Below are 15820 nucleotides of genomic sequence, written 5' to 3' on the forward strand. Positions count from 1 at the left end.
TACCAAACACATCTTCACTTTTGTAAAGCAAAGAAATCTGACCTAGAACTGAGAAATATGAATCCAGGAGCCATACTATGCCATTTGGAGAGAGTCACCTTTAGAGTACAGCAGGCCATAGAAGCCACCCATGTGTGGAAAAATCAACACTTTTATTCCAAAGTTAATCCGGGATTTCAGAAATTCTTTTCTATATAAGACATGAAAGAGATCATTGTACAGGATAAGCAAAGAAATCCTTGCACAGGGGGAAAACAGCAGGCCTGCCACACCAGGATGTAGAAGGAGGCTTGCTGTTGCATTCTTTCATGTCTCCATGCTCAGGAGCACACATACATACATCTGATGCACACATGCAGGCATGCTCACTCACTTTTTCATCTGAAATCTGCCTCATCTCACTATTACTGCCCCCAAGTAAAGTAGCATGCTGCTGATGTTGCAAGGCAGGACAGTTGGTCTGTGATCAACCAGCCAGCCAGAAAGAACAACACCACTGGGGATGCACAGTTTTGCGTTTTCCCACATTGAATGGGGCATTAACTTCAAAGTCTATGATCCCTTAAACCTTTAACAATAATTAATAGGAGAAAGATGACTAATATTTGTGTTTGCTCTTAAATCTGCTTCGGAGGAGAAAAAAAAAAGCTCAAAGAAAGTGACATTTTGTGCAAGCAAAGTCAACAATATTAGTTATTCCTGAATTGGTTTGTCTTAACTCCGGTGTTAATGCTTTACTTGGCCTTGTGTTCCCAAGTGGATTGCATTTAGCACTTCAGTTCCTAGAGCATGAAATATTTCACTCATAGGTCTCCCTGTGCTAACCAGAGCAACCTGAGGGCTACAGCAATGTCTGCCAATTGCCATGGGCTACTGCAGCCCTGAGGAACTGTCAAAGCTCAAGGAAAATAAGCTCACACCCTCCAGTCCTGAGTCCCAGACCCTGGGCTTGGGGACTCCAGCGTCCCCAGTGCCAGGGTATGGAATCCTGCAGGGAACCAACACACCAAGTGGGCTGATGCTTTCCTAGCCCAAGGGGAGAATCACATACATTATCTCTAAGTGTTAGCTTCATCACTGACCCCAGCAACTCAGTATTTCACTTCAGAAGGTTTGTTTTCTTCAGACATAAATGGTGTGATGGATTTTATTTTCTTCTCCAGTCAGATCCATGTATTCTTCTATTTTGACAAGCAAATTTACAGTATTATTTTAAGAGGACTCCATGTTCACATCATCTCCAATGTACCACCTCAGGGAAAACTGTTAAAAATTAGAAAGCTGTTCTTTCACACCAACCAGAGGTCTGCTGAGCAAAGCCAGATTTCTTTCATCCTGTGTGTAATAGCCATACCGAGAGAGGCTGCACACATCTGAGAGCTCAGAATGACTAAACCAGCAGAAAAGACAAACTCTGCAGTTTTTATTTGTCAGTTTTAAACAACCCATGGAAAGAGGTGGTAAAGTTGACAGATTTTTCCTAAGTTCTCACCGCAGATGCTCTCACAAGGCCATTTTACCATTTTAAGAAGCCTCTCTGCTCACCCAATCCTGGCATTGCTTTTTGCATGCCAGAACACTAAGCCAGGTCAGCTACCCCAAGCACTGCTCACTCCTGAGCCAGGTACAGCAGGCAATGAGAATTTGTTCAAGTCCACATCAGAGATTATGGGGAAGTTGAGTGATCTCAGAATGCCTTGTGATAAGGAGATGTTTCCTATATCGAGCTCTGCCGAGTGCTCTATACCAACAGCACAATCTAAAGCCACCCCAAACCAAGGGGAGCCTGGGCCAGAAAGCATGGAGTTAGCAGTTGCATTTCATGTTCCCTCTGTCTCGCTTAAGGCAAACTTACTACCAATATTCAAGAACGGGATGAGCCTCAGAACCCAGGAAAAGGTCAGGTCTCAAACTAGCCCTGGAGTCAGCCCAAATTTCAAGGGTCTCGATTTCCTCTGGAATTCTGAGGCTCCCAAATTTCTTGTTATTCTTGCCTCGTTTTAGGCATCACTTAATCTACATTTAAATGAATGTACAAAATTAAAATTTTGTTAGATTTTGTCTGACCATTTCCAATTCCTTAACAATCAGTAATGGAGTAAAACTGAAACGGAAAATGAATGTCCCTTCTTTCAGGAGAGCCCACTTCAATGGCCTAAATCCAAAAGCCACTAAACTAAATGGGAGTCCTTGGATTAGGTTCTTAACAAGTTTCAGATGCTCAGTCATTTCCATCAGTCACTTGCAGAGATGGGAATGAACTTCAAAGGGTTTGATGTAGAACTGAACTTCCAAGACTTCGGATCTGAGCATCCTGGGACTTGTAGGTATGTTTCCAATCATCTGCAGATGCAGTCTGCAATGAAATGAAACAGATCCCTAAAGGTTCTGTATTTTGCAGACAGAAAGGTCAAAAGAAAGTGTTTTGTTTGCAGGAGATGGTCAGTGCATTCTCCCAGTGATTCTTATCAAACCCTCACACAAGCATGTGAACCACAAAGACAGGAGCCAAACTACTGGTATTTAATGGCTCATTCTCCAACACGGATTGGCTTATAAACATACACTGTGTTCTCATTCAGTGGTAATTTACTTTAACAATAAACTTATTGTGACTTGTATTTCCACTTCAAAGAGTTTTAATGTGGCAAATGGGAGGGACATAAGTGGGAGTTTTCCTCTGGTGAATAAAACAAAGATACAGTAAGGTGAAGAAAAAAAGCTCAGTAATTATCCTCCATAGGGTGTAAGGCTATAAAATAGCAGTGCCTCAAATTATTTGCAGACATGTCCACATTTGAAAGACATAAAATCTTTTAGAGGATAACACACCTGTGCCACGGGTAATTGCCCCCACTTGCAAATTAGAACTGCCCAACAGATGCTTATTCCACCACACACGTACAGCAAAAGCAGTAGGAAAGGCTTTACCTCTTTGGAGAAGTGGAAAATTATTACACCCACCATAAACGTACAAATCAGCTTTGCTTGTACCTCATTCTACAGTGGCTGCTTCAGCACACAGATCTTACCCTTGCTAGGATAAGCACAGATGTGAGCCAGCCCAGAGGCTGCCTGGGAGGTGGGCAGGACTCAAAGATAACAAGTAAGCCTCCATCTATGGTAGGGTGTCAACAGCCAGAGATATGCAGGGACAGCAACCCTGAGTTGTACAGGGAAGAGACAGGCAGGTGGAAGAGGGCTCTGGGGTACCTGCGAGACCCCATCAAGCCCCAGCACAGAGCCCGGGCTGCAAAGCTGCTACAGTGACTGCTGAGGGAGGACCAGCCCACCCTATCGGAACAACTTGGACCCAGCAGACTGAGCTTAAGACAAGCTGGCACCTGGGCAATTTTGAAACACTGTCCAGCGTTTTCCAGCAGGGTTTACAACCCCACCCCTGCCTGCCTGGGCTAGCCCTGACACAGCCATCCAAGACTGCAACACGCTGAGGGATGGATCCCTGCAGGTCTCCAGAGCCTCACTCCCATTGATTTAGCTCAAAAAAAAAAACAACAAAAAAACCAACATGAGTGTCTGTGAGGGGCTGGCTCTACCATCTCCTCTTTCTGCTGTTCTCCTGTCCTTAGTGAAAACACTTTCTCTTCCTAAGAAGTCCCAGATTCCTTTCATGGCACCACTTGATTCAATCCAACCACCCATGGAGTGCATGTCTCCAGCATTATCAAAGATTCTACTCTGGAAGAGCAGCCCAAAAGAAGAGCTGTTTGCAGGGTGTTGGAAGGGACAAGGTCAGCCTGATTTCCACCCTGTATGTCACAGCTGCCTGGAAAAGCACTGACTAAAACAGTTTTTCTTTGAAAAGATCGATGCCATTTTGTTCATACCAAAACGTTTAGGGAAACATGTTGATTATGATAAAACTGTAATGGGGAAAATAGTCCAAACATTCCATTGCAATCATATCATATAGTTAATGCTACAGGAAATATTTATATTGACCCTTCACAGCCATGCATTTTCTATTTAATATGACTATTACATTGAACATTAAATCTAATAGAACAATTTCTAGGGAAATGATCAACATTTCCCCTGATTCACTTCACATAAGATGCTGAGATTTTAATTTTTCAATTCAATTACAAATGAACTTTAATTTTTAAACACTTATACCTCCTGCCAGCCAGGAAATTTGGCTCCTCACCGCCAATAGTCAAAGGTCAGAGTAGCTCACTGGAGTTGCTGGTAGACCTCCAGCCTCTTGTTGCCATGAGAGTGACTGGGAGGTAGTCCGCCAAACAGGTTATCACAGGGCAAAGCTGGTTGCTTCAGCACAGAGCGGACATGCTCAGCAGACCACAAGTGAAGAGTCAGAGACAGCATTAAGGGCCATAGCCTGCTCCTAGCACACCTCTCAGTCTGCGAAATGGCTTCTCATCATGTGTAGGCAATTGGAGACTTGTGTTTCACCACAGCAATTTTACCTGTTTTGTTCCAGTTCTACAGTCTGTCCCTTAAGATATTCCTGTTCTATCTGCTGAACAGCTGGTGATCTTCATCCTGCATGTGTCACATACATTTACGTATGTTATTAAAACCAAACCCCATTTAGCCAAGTGTACTGGGAGATACATCACTGAAAGCACCGTGTTAAGTCATAGCCTAAGCAGCACCAGCCAGGAGTGTGGTGGCACCTAGAGAAATGCCACCTCTGAAGTGTATTAGATCTGCCATATATGACATGTTTAATTTGCTATTCATTTCTTGTGCTTGCTCGCTTGCTCTGCAGCTTGAAGTACCTACTTGCAAGCTTGAGCTCTTGAGGTAAGGAGCTTCTTGATGTGCCCCACAGCTTATACAAACATGTCATTAGAGAAGTCTGCCTAAAAGGCTGCTCTAACATAACCTATGCCAACTTTCTTAAGCATAGCATTCATTTAAACATATCTTTCTACATATATAAAGTATATATATCTACAGATACTTTTATAAAGAGTATGTCTGTGTAGATAACCACTGTCATAATATAGTTCAGCAAAATGTGTCTGGGATTTTGTATCTGTTTCCAGCCCTAATGGTGGACACACACATAAATGTGTTTGATCAGAGGCACTAAAAATATGTTTAGAGCAAACACTTGAAGAATAGCCACTGAAGCCAGCCACAGTCTTTCCTAAGAGCCCATCACACTTTCTTCCTCTTCCTTACCTTCTAGTTGACTTCAAGCAATTAATTTTCTGAAATGCCAAGTACATTTTCCTCTTCACTCAATTTTAACTTGCACTTGTTTAAACCACATACTGATAAGGTGTCCCAGTTACTGGAGGGGTAGGGAGAGTGCTTAAAACAGAATCCAGTGCACATGAAAACCAGAGACCAGGAGGCATTTTGAGGGGCTTCTCCTCTAAAGTCTATAATTCTTAAAACTACATTTTGGTGGGCTTGAATTTTAGTTTAACAATAGCTGGGCTTAAAAATATTGATATTACCAGCTGAGAATGGTTTTCGACATTATGATGTAAAATAAACAGCTTTGCCATATAACCATAATTTTTGTACACTGCATGCAGTACCCATCATAAAAAATTCAACTGGATTAGGAAATTCAAGACTCAAAGTAGGCTGAATAAAAGATGTTGTGAATTTCCTGGTATTTGCAGGGTAATTTGGGCAGCTTCTTTTCTCTTGCTTCACCAAAAGACTGTGACTATGCTGAGACCCCACAAATCTAGTAGCATAGAGGAGATTTCCAACCAAACCACATATATACAATGGTTTGGGGAATCCCAGATCTGCTTTGGACACACTGAAGGCTGACAGCTCCCTTCCAGATTTTTCCAGAACACACTTTGCTTGCTTGTAGTGACATTTTGCCCAGGAGGGGTATGAAAACCATGCCTTTTGGTTTACTTGTTTTACTGCACAAACTTCTGTGCTACCTTAGACACTTTTGAAAACAAGAAGCCATCCACAAGCAGTAAGGATGCTAATAAAGGCATCGCTATTGTTTGTGGGTGCAAGTAGGATGCCAGTCCATCAAGACAATGTCTGCAATGGCCTACACTGACCATGAAATGATATTGCACATTATTTTCCTTCCTGTCTGCACTTCCTACTAATTATGACAATCTACAAGGAAGTGGGGCTTAACACCTAAATATTATTATCCTAAATTTTATGGGTTTTTTGAAAGGTAGAAATAATAAATTAAAAGCCTCAAAACCAACTGGTCTTGAACTAATTCTCCATCTCTACACACACATATGGGCCGTTTTCTCCATTTGCAATGATGGGAGAACTTACTTAGCTTACAGCCACCATTTTAATCAAGATTTTTCCCTAAAGATGTCCCCAGTCTTTTGATGCTGAGAACACACACTGTTTGTGACACAAAGAGGTTAACAGTGCTACCCAGCTGACCTGCAGTCTGTCCTGCACAATTTCCATGGTTTCTTCTCCTCCTTGCTGATCTCAAAAGCTGAGATACCAGCACTATGAGTGCTGCAGTGAGCATCCTCTCCTATGCCCATTCCCTCTTCAAGCGATTGGCAAAATAGACATTACTGCATATTTAATGTGCTGGAGTCACATAGCCCATGGTTTACCTTCTAGCGTCATGCCAAACACATCACAGGAACTGGCACTATGAGCAGCAGAGGCAGAGCAGCTCCTAATCAAAATGGCTCCCTCTCAAACAAGGGTGCTGAGCCAGGGAACAGATCTAGCTTGTTTTGTCCCCAAATTGCCATATTCCTCAGGGGCTAAATGCCTCCCTGCCCCAACTCAAGCCACTGCATCTTTGCCTGACAGCTCTGTTAGTTGAATACAGCCTGCACTTCCTACCCAGTTGTGGCCAGTCAGCTCTCCCTGCTAGCATACAGCCACTCGCTTCCTTCTGCCAGGACCCACTGGCAGTTGTGACTGCAGCTGTGAAGGGCAATGGCAGGGACTGAAGGCAGTGGGTTACCACAGACAGCAGAAGCAGCACCTTAGGGTACAGCTCAGATGCTGACATGGCTTCACACAGTACTCATTTAGTGCACTGTATCTGGGGTTTTTCTTGTTCTCACTTGACCCATAAAATAATGCTCATCTTTTCTGTAAGAAAAGTGCATGCCACTGTTTGAATAATATGGGGCAAAGGATTTTGCATACCTGTTCTGGCAGCTCACCCTAGCCTGACATGGCTATTCACTCCACACTTCTGTTGTTTCTGGTCCTCTGGCTTTGAACTTACGGTTATTCCTGTGCCATTGGGACTGGTTGGCTTGAGCACAGGAGTAGCAAGGGGTCTCTAATGTGGCAAATGAAAAAGGGAAGACTTAAAGGAGAGGCTATCAATACTTCTACAAGACCTCTGGATTGAAGATAGCAGAGTATGCAATCAAGCGGTTTTGCTTACCACTGGCAGCTCCAATCCAGTGGGCGCAGCCTTCCACAACAAAAAAGAGGCAATGGCTCTATTTAGATTACCGTGCTGCTGTCTGTGCTGTCACATGAATGTGCTGTCACTGTGTTAGGTGTGCCAAGAAGCTAATGAGCTCCTGTAGCTAATGTGGCTATATGTAAGCTGCAGCTTAGAAACACCCTGAGGCAATACTTGTGCCTCAGTTTCTCTGTAAATATTCCCTATCTGTAATAGTTCTTTCCTAAACTATACTTGCAACTGAAAGTTGCTGAGATAACAGGAAATGGGGGTGTAGGAGTACAGCAGTGACATGTTCTACAGCTGACCCAGGAACTCCAGGGTAAAGGTATGAACCACCAGTGACTGATGAAATTAGCTTAATCATTAGGTCTGAATGTATAAATGCTGTAGTAAAAGAACAATCCCAGTTTCTAATATATCTTCCACTTCCATAGAAAACTTTACCTAGCACTGATGCCAGTGATACAAGAAATAGGTGTTCTTTCTGGGAAAGGTCCAGCAGCAAAGGCCGACTGTGTCTCTGCCATTTAAAAAGACATGCTGTCTGTAGGAGGAGAGAGGAGAACTTGCACAATCAGGTGAACATTTATTTTCTCCATCTTTAAACTCCGGTACACTGTATCAGAAGACACCCCAGCCTAATTGGGTCTCTGTGTGAAGTACGTAGCCTCCTAGTTAATGAGTTACTTAATAGCTCATAAAGTGTCCTCTAGGCTCCCCTCAAACTATAACCATTCCCAGGCAGCAAACCAAGCACTTATCACACTTACAGACAGTTTTAATATCAAAAGTCAGAAAGCAGAAGAAAGACTAAATAAATAAATTTTTTATACTTTTTGTTGAGGGGTAGGGGGAAAGACGGGCATTCTGTCTGCATGTTAGGGGACAGGCCCTTCTAGACTGCTTTTTCCTTTGGTCATTAAAATGCAGAGAGACAATAAAGCTGTGTAATCATCCTGTAACACTTCAGCACAAGTATTAAACCAGGATCTTCTACTGAGTTAAACCGAGACCCAAGATTTTCCTGGATGTTATGCACAGCCATTGACAGCTCACACAGACTGCAGCAGGAGCCGAGCACAGCAGAAGCTAAGCTTGGCTTCCTCTGGATCAAAGGGCACAATCCTTTGGCACCACAACGCCAGGTAAAGTGTCTAGATGGACTTTGAAATATGCCAGAAAACGCGAAAGTTTTCAAATTAACTTTTATGTTACATCCCACTCAGCTGGTGTAGAGTGCATTAAATGCTACCATGGAGTGTGTCAGAGCATACTCCATAGAGGACATTTAATGTTAATGTCAGCACTTACAGGGTCACTGGCAATAACAAGTGGTTATCTAAGTGACTGATGACCCAAGCCTCTGGCACAAAGGTTGTTATTTCTTTTGTATTTGTGGTTATTTCCTACTAATAATGCATGTGTTTCTTTCCTCATACATAAAGCCTAAGAAATCTATTAAGATGACAGTATTTGAACAATAGTAAAATACAGTGCAGTTATGAACTATTTAAAAAAAAATTAGTAAGAATTTGAAACTATCTAGCATGTACTCTTAGGGATTTATCATTCTATCCTAAAGGGCTTTATTCCAGGAGAGATTTGGTCCAAATGAATATTAGTGACTTGCAGATGTGCAATGTATGCCTTAGCTAGTATACCAAATCATGAATGAAATCTTGGCAGGGAATATAGGGCACGTATTGGAAGAAGGTTTTCCAGACAATTGTGATTTCAACAGTTATATTGAATTTATAAAATACTTTAAGAGGCAACATTTCTTCATGGTGCATCCTTGTTATTTTCCATAGATTCAGCACTGCATGCAAAGCATACATTACAAATTATGCATGCTAATGAGCCAGTAGCTTATAAGTAAATGTATGTTCTCTAACAAACATAGACATTATACCTGTGCTTGCAGGCACACAGTTTGCACTATTTGATGTTCCTTAACTTTCTGAAGATCTAAGGTTGTTTCCACAAGAGAATTAAATACCTTTTTCAGTAATAATCCCTCCTTCCCCCCAGCTTTCTGGAGAATTTTGTTGACCTTTTTTGTTTATTCTTGCTGCCAAGCCAAAAAACTCACACAGTTAAGGCAGTATTAAGGTGACTTTTGTCATTTTTGTTTCCACAAGAGGCAGCTCCACTGACCCAAGAACCTCCGAGGCAGTATCACTTCACTCAGGTTAGCATGCATGGCTGTGCTGCTCGCTGCAGAGAAGACCTCAAGGGCGGGCATTTCGGCATGCTGCCAGCAATGACATCATCCCCCAGCTTACAAGAACCTTATAAGCTTGGTTTGGGCAGAGCAGATCTGGACAAGTGCCGATGTGCAGTCAGACACAAGAGCAAGGCAGAACACTGTTCCACCACAGGCTCACAGAAGCACAGTACCCTGCATCCCTGCAAACGTGGCTCTGGAGCCCGAGTACACTCACTTGGAGAAGCACAGGCCCCTGGTACAGCTCCCAGGAGCCACTTTTTTCTCCTTCTGCATAGGACTGTTTTAACACTCGCACTCTTTAAATTCCTTTTACCCTTGCAGCAACAAGAATTAGCTGGAGGCAACTGGTTACTCACTGACCTCTGATCCCACACGTATAACTGCCTGTGCTTTGCATCCACACCAACCCAGGCCAAGCTGTGGCTGTGCAGGCCCATGGAAGGCCCCGCTCCCAGTCCTATATGGCTGAGGAGTGGAAGGGGTACCTGAGCTGGAGGAGGTCTGCAGAACCTCACCATGCAGGGTGACGTTTGCCAAGGAAATAAGCAGGTTGGCTTTAAAAGCATGCTGTTCGATGATTCTGTTCTAAAAGCATCATGATACATTTAACCAAGTTGACAGAACAGGAAGAAAACAAGAAAACAAACTCAAGGCAAACTGCATTTGATCTGGAAATTATTAATATTTGAGACAATAAAGACAACCTCATTGAATACTATTTGCATAGATTCCCTCCTCGGAGCCAAACCACACTTTAAAGGACTTCATCTTGAAAGAGCACTGCCGAATTGAAACAGAACTACTACCATGACTAGAGGGCTGTGGTGCCAAAAGATGTCAGATTGAACACGAAACAGAATTTTCATTCTTTTGTGTACTCCATAAATATTAACAACTTGACACCCCATAATGAAAGCAAAATGCACTTAAGCACGGGCAGAAAAACCAAACTAGCCAACTATTCTTCTTTTAGGATTACAATTGAAAATTAGTGGTAGGGGTCAGAGTTTTCCAGCATAACTGTAGGTTGGGATTAACTCTATGGACATCCTGAGTGCATAGGAGGAGAATTTAGCCTTGAGTGGTGCTGGAGGATTGCAAACACCATGAAACAGGCACCCTACCCTTCCAGGGCTTTGCTGGATGGAAGCAGCTGCCCAATCCTTAAGTCAGCCAATTGGCCTCAGCCCACACTTAAGGCCATGAACAGAGAGGAGAGGTGCAGCACAGGACTATGGCACTTAGCTGGCCTGCTGAGCACCAGTCCTGAAGGAACCTCACCTGCTGTGGTCCAGAGGCAGAGCGTTACCTCCTCACATCCATGTGATGTACTGACAAAGTTTGCAAGTCACACAGAAAAGAAGAAAACTTCAATTGCTGGGCAAGAAGTGACAGGGAGAGCACAGCAGACAGGATTTGCTGCAATGCATTGCTTCGATTCGTATCAGTTGAGCATTTGCCTACCAATTCTCACTTTGCTCATTTATCTGATAGAAGGCTCTGTAAGTCTATAGCAAAAAAAAACCAAAACAAAACAAAACCAAACCCCAAAATCTCATAATTTAAATCATAAAAGATTTTTGTCTTGGTGCCCATGCCCATCAAAAACTTTTCTAGGCAAGAACTTCCACCAAGACCTATGACAGAAGAGAAGTTAACAGAGAGGTTCTGAGTATGTAGACTCCACAGGGGTGCATTTGGTTTGGCTCCACAAAATACTTCTATATATGGTTTGGAGAGAGCTGTAAAGGGCAGGAAATTGCCTGTCTGTGCATAAAGTAGTAAATGGTGAAGTATTTTTTTGAATTCTCCCCCCCTCTGCAGACCAGCAAAGGCTTTTGCATACACTATCAGGAAAGAAGCATATTTACAAATATTTAGGTGATTGCATAACAGAGTGAAAGACAATTCTAGCACTGAGAAGTGCACAAGTCACAGAAATATAGTTCTGTAGTACCTTGCTGCTCCTCTTATAAATAAAATTAAAAAGCAGAATGTTACTACCATCACATATTTTCTTCCACCAATTTTAGAGCCAGCTTCAGGAACCAAAGTGAGAATTAAAGGGGCAAAGGTGCATCAGGAAATAAAAGTGTTCCTAAGCTGAAATATGTCAACTTTTGACTCCTTCGGGTTTTGCAAGTCTCCCAAGAGCCGTCTATATGCCTGCTCCTTGTTTACCACAGTTTCATTTGCTGTGTCTGAGGCAAGAGGAAACTAACCTTACTGAGGGCCCTGGACACCAAGATGAATAATAGCTTTCCTCAAGGAAAGTTCATATTTGACAGTGAGGGCATGCACAAGGCTTTGCTTGCAAGCTTCTGTTGCAGGGAATCAGGGCCTGCCTGAGCTCAAAGTTGTTAATGCTTCCACATCCTCCTCCAGCACAGGAGGAAAGCACTGTGGAGTCTGTCCTACCATCTCCTACTGAGACACACTGTATTTTCATACTCTGGCAAATACAAACTGCGTGTGTACCGCCTTCAAGGAAGGCTTAGAGCTTTGCAATGCTCTAATCTCTACATTGTTTAGGCAATTTCATTGACCCTTTCTACTCTCCTGGCAGCTGCTTTAGGAGGACATGCAGAAGCAGCTGCTGTAGGAGCATAGGGGTGGTCCTGACAGAAGTAACTCACACCAATGCTTCTGGAAGAGGCACACAAGCCATCTCTTGCACCAGCACCTTTTTTAAAGGTGCCACAAAAATGCTCTGAGCTCCCTTGGTTGCTGTACAACATAATTCCAATGTTTGATCAGTTCCAGGAAGTGCTTTACAAGGCCAACTTACATTTTAGACCCAAAACACCTCCAATAACAATGAGACAGAAAAAGAGCTGTAGAGGTATTTTACTGCCCAGCCAGAAACATGTTCTGGTTAGAAGCTTCTACCTTAACCCCAGCAGCCTACCCAACAGATGTTACTATGCTTCCTGGGGCTCAGGATGACTTGATCCAACTTAAACGTAAAAGTACATGAGAACAATATCAACACATTTATATAAGCGACAAATGTGTGTTTTAAATTAGCTTGTTCCACAAACATAGGCCATTGAACAGCCCCATCTGCACATGGGGAAGGCAGCAATGGCCAGGTGCGTGCGTAGGAGAGGGGAACGATGAAGCAAGGAGGTAAAAACTGGAACAAGTAGCTGAGTGCAATGAGAGGAAAGACAAGGGAAGAGGAAAGAGGACAGAGCTTTTTAGTGCAGCTCAGCAGCACAGTGCTGACCTGTGTCACTGCTGCTGAAACTACTGTGAAGCAGAAGGGTAGTTCCAGGGATCCTGCAATTGCACCGCCACCGAGCTTCACTTTTCAGGGGCTTTCTGCAAGCTGCTGAGCCTAGGTAAGTCTGGCATTCACCCGAGTCTGCCTGGCAGCCCAATGGGATGCCTACAGTGTGACTGCCATACCATTTCACTGGGAACAAACAGGGGCCTGCAAGAGCAGGAAAGGAAGCGGCAGCCTGTTATCCTTGGGGTGGAAAAACCCCTAAGAAAAAAAACACACACCAAACAACAAACACCCCCAAAAACATCTTGGCCCACCTCATTGCCATCTGCTGACATGCAAGTGGAACAGGGATTTACAGTAACCCTGAGAGTGGCCAGAACCACTTTATGAATTTAACTCAAACATCTCATCTGGGTTTGAAAGAGGCTTTTTAAAAACCTACTAAAGCTCAAGCTGAAATTTTAGAGCTCCCAAGGCAAAATCCTTGGCTTTGACCAGGAAGCACAGATGGCAAGTGCTCAGGGACAGCAAGACTACAACAAAGCAGGAAACACCTCCTCTTGGAAATGGGAGCTACGTGGAGAGGGAATCCATAAATACTCAGCGCCTGGGGTTTGGTCTGGAGCAACAGCCACAGGTCTCTGTGTCTGTTTAATGATCTTTGTATCATTAAACCTCCTGTTTTCCTAGTTGCAGATACTAGCTGGGCGCTCCCTTGGAAAACCTACGGCATTCCATACCCAAATTTTGAAATTCAATGGACATTGGCCATTTAAGTCCCACAGGGACACAGGAGTATATTCTCAATTTCTGTGCACCTTCACCTTTATGCATGTGCTTAAAATGACTGCATTTTAAGTGTCACTGAAAAGGATGTGTTAAATATGCTTCCACTGGCTTTAGACAATCCCAGCTTTTTACCAGAGGAAACTGAATAAATAAGATTTTAAATAAAAATTACAAAACCTTTTAAATAGACACAGCCAAATCATTCTGTTGAACCTTTTGATATATACTAAACCTACCACATTCTTTTAAAAAATTACAATTTTTCTAATTTAATTTAAACCAGCCATGAAAACAAAGGATTTAACTGCACTGCAGTTAATGATTCCAATAAAAAACCCTAGCTGTTTACATGTTCAACACAGAGAGTTTTCCTGGCCCCTTTTAGCTGTCCATACAATACATTGTTAAGTTAACACTTAATAACACCAGATTAATATATAACAGAGAGAGGGTGTATTGTAGCCTCATTTGCTCCATTTAGCAAGTTCTATTAAATTCTGGTTTTCTCCCTTAGAAGATCATAAATATGCCAGTGCTCACCTTTGAGAATGAAAGTCTAAAGTGCAACTTCATCTGGGCAAATCACTTGGCAAGTAATTTGTGACCCTTGATTTTAAATCACATTAAGAGTACCTATTCTGCTAAATGGGGGACCTGAGGCCAACTGGAGCATGAAGAAGAAGAGCAGGTTAGTTGCCCATTTCCCCCCACCTCTCTCCCCAAGCCTGTGAACCTACCTGAGAGCCAGGCTGGTCCCACACAAACACTGCTGACCACAAGCTAAAGAAACACTACCTGCAAGTCTTGGCTTTCTCATGAGTATCGCTGTACCAGCTGACATTTAGGGGAGCCTGTCTCTTGCCAGCTTGTGGTGGTGTCTGATGGATGTTACTGCAGCAAGGAGCACTCTGACATACTGAAACTGCTATGAGTTGCTAAAGGATACAACACACCCATGACAGGCTAAAGCGGACTAATAACAACCTCCCCGTTCTCCACCGTTGGAAGGGGGCAGCAGAAAACTCCAAAACAGAGTTTGCAGCAGGGATTTTTGGAAAAGATATGTAAAGAAGACCACAGCTCAGGTTCCTGGGGAAGCCCAAGAACCCTCAATATAGGAGGGGGGGACTTGCCTTTGTAACAGAAGTATCTTTGTTCAACAGCAGCCCAAAGGTCGGTGCAGGAAGCCAGGTGCCCAGTGGGAAGACTTACAGAGTGACCCAAGAGTACCTGTGCTGGAGGGAGTGAAGGAGCACATCCAGCATCCACATACAGAACTAGCTCATAATCATCAAGATGGATACAGGGAGACTTCACCAGTCACCACTGTTTGTTACCATCCTTTTAACCATCTCCTTAGTCTGTATTGACTTCCCTTATCCCCTCCCTAAACCAGAAAGGCTGTTGAGCTGGATGCTGCTACACCTGCACTGCAGATATGTCCCCCAGCCCCTGTGCTCACCCAGAAATCACAGTGCAGCTGATTATGTCCACCCTGCTCTGAGCAAGTGGCACTGCCTCCCTGACTCAGTGCAAGATTTGTGCTAGAGTTAACTTGGGAGCAGCTATGAATTTAGGTTCCCTGCTTTTTATGGGTCTGCAGGGGTAACAGTAGCTTATACTTTAGTACAGTCTAACCACTAGTTCTCTTGCTGATGCACTTGGTCCTTAAGATTTAAGGAAGGCCTGTGTTACAGGAACAGGAAAACCAAAACAAGTGTAGGAGAAAAATACATTCTGGCTAGAACTTCAGCAGGGATATGGTTCTCTTGTTAATGACTGCAAATATATGAAAGAACTATAAATAAAGCTACAAATATGTCAAGGTGTGATTAGCAATGAGAAAGCAGAACTCCTGCTCGTGCGTTTCTGCAGTGCTGACCAACACTCAGGGTTTTGAAAGCAGTATGTGGAGCGTGCATCTTAGCTCCACCACTGGTGTCCAAACTCTTTCAAAGGACATTCTTTTGGGTTTTTGCCAATCACTTAGTGCTTTGTACTCTTATCTTAACCCCCACAGAAATTAGGCATTCCTAGCCATGAAGATTAGTTCAGGTTCAGCTCTAGCATGTATACATTTTTGCCAGTTGTTATATGTAATGTACTATATATTCTAGTATAATGTAATAAATTACAGCAATTTAGCAGTAATAGAGTATGCATTTTTACACAATAT

General features: G+C 43.1%; 1 long non-coding RNA gene across 1 annotated transcript in view; it reads right to left on the bottom strand.

Moving 5' to 3' along the window:
* The window catches only part of LOC130604912 (uncharacterized), a 45488-nt gene that overhangs the window by 19745 nt on the left and 9923 nt on the right, over nucleotides 1-15820 (bottom strand). The window contains exon 2 of the long non-coding RNA XR_008973555.1: nucleotides 12985-13059. This is a non-coding gene — a long non-coding RNA (uncharacterized LOC130604912). The remainder of the gene's footprint in view (nucleotides 1-12984; nucleotides 13060-15820) is intronic.

The sequence above is a fragment of the Pezoporus wallicus genome, unplaced genomic scaffold, assembly GCF_028554395.1.
Source record: "Pezoporus wallicus isolate ANWC-B61680 ecotype Strahan unplaced genomic scaffold, APGP_CSIRO_Pwel_v1 contig_4710, whole genome shotgun sequence".
In the NCBI taxonomy this organism is placed as follows: Eukaryota; Metazoa; Chordata; class Aves; order Psittaciformes; family Psittacidae; genus Pezoporus; species Pezoporus wallicus.